This window comes from Sesamum indicum, linkage group LG4 (genome assembly GCF_000512975.1).
Source record: "Sesamum indicum cultivar Zhongzhi No. 13 linkage group LG4, S_indicum_v1.0, whole genome shotgun sequence".
In the NCBI taxonomy this organism is placed as follows: Eukaryota; Viridiplantae; Streptophyta; class Magnoliopsida; order Lamiales; family Pedaliaceae; genus Sesamum; species Sesamum indicum.
This window is the reverse complement of record NC_026148.1, coordinates 6,992,127-6,993,281: the sequence shown is the minus strand read 5'-3', so window position 1 is coordinate 6,993,281 and position 1,155 is coordinate 6,992,127.

The window sequence follows — 1,155 nt, the reverse complement described above, 5'->3', positions numbered from 1 at the left end:
ACGTCCAACTAAGTGAATGTCGTTGTTTGGCCGCAACTAAGGAATTGGGTTATTCCTGAAAGCATTTATGAACAGGACCAGGACACATGCCTAAGTGTCAACCCTAAAGATCAACACAAAGCTGGTGGCTTGGTTGTTACTGACCGACGTTATCACACTCACAGGCTTAAATTCAAGGCTTAGTTCCATTTGACCTGGTGATAACTGGCGTCAGATAACTTAGACAGTGGTTCAAATCGAAAGGTACCATTGTTGAAAGCAAGTTATGGAAACTTGAGTACAAATCTATGAGTTTGTGGGGGATTGTTGGGATTTTTTTTTTTTGTGGAAACCCATAGAATTGAAAATACATTTCTATTGCCAACATCCATTTTCATTTTCCTTGAAAAGCATTCAATTCAATATTGAATGTAATGAAACAGTTTTTCAAAATCAGCATCAAATTGCAATTGGATGAGATGAAACAATAATTTTTGTTCAAAATCAGCTTTCGGTTTCGGATGGGGATTCATGGCCATTAATTTTATCTTCATTGTTGTTTTTAATTACTGAATATTTTATGCCTATATAAAGGCTTGTCTCTTCAACCACACCACAAACAACAAACTCACACTTTGAGTTTTCTCTCCCTCTCTCTCTTTGTAGTCCATACGCTAAGTACTAATATCCATGCCACGAGTACAACCTTCTCCATTTCTCTGCTTTTATCAAGCAGTTTCTTTTAAGTTTTTTTTAAGGTTATTTTTTCCTATATATTTTTAAAAAGAAATTCTGTAATTTTAAAAAATTCCATATATATTTTTAAAATTCCAAAAATTCAAAAATATTTCTGAAATCTTAAAAAAATTGGATTTCTTTTTTTTAAAAAAAAATCAGTAATTTTAAAAAATTTCAGAAATTCAAAAAAGATTCTAAAATATAAAAAAATTTCTTTTTTTTTAATAAAATTATAGAATTATAAAAAAAATTCAGTTATTTTAAAAAATTGGAAAAAGTTATTTAAATTTTCAGAAATTCGGAAAAATTTTAGAAGAGCTTCAAAGATTTCTGAAATTTTAATAAAATTATAGAAATTCAAAAATATTTCAGAAATTTTAAAAAATCTGGATTTTATTTTTAAATTATAGAATTTAAAAAATTTCAGTAATTTTAAAA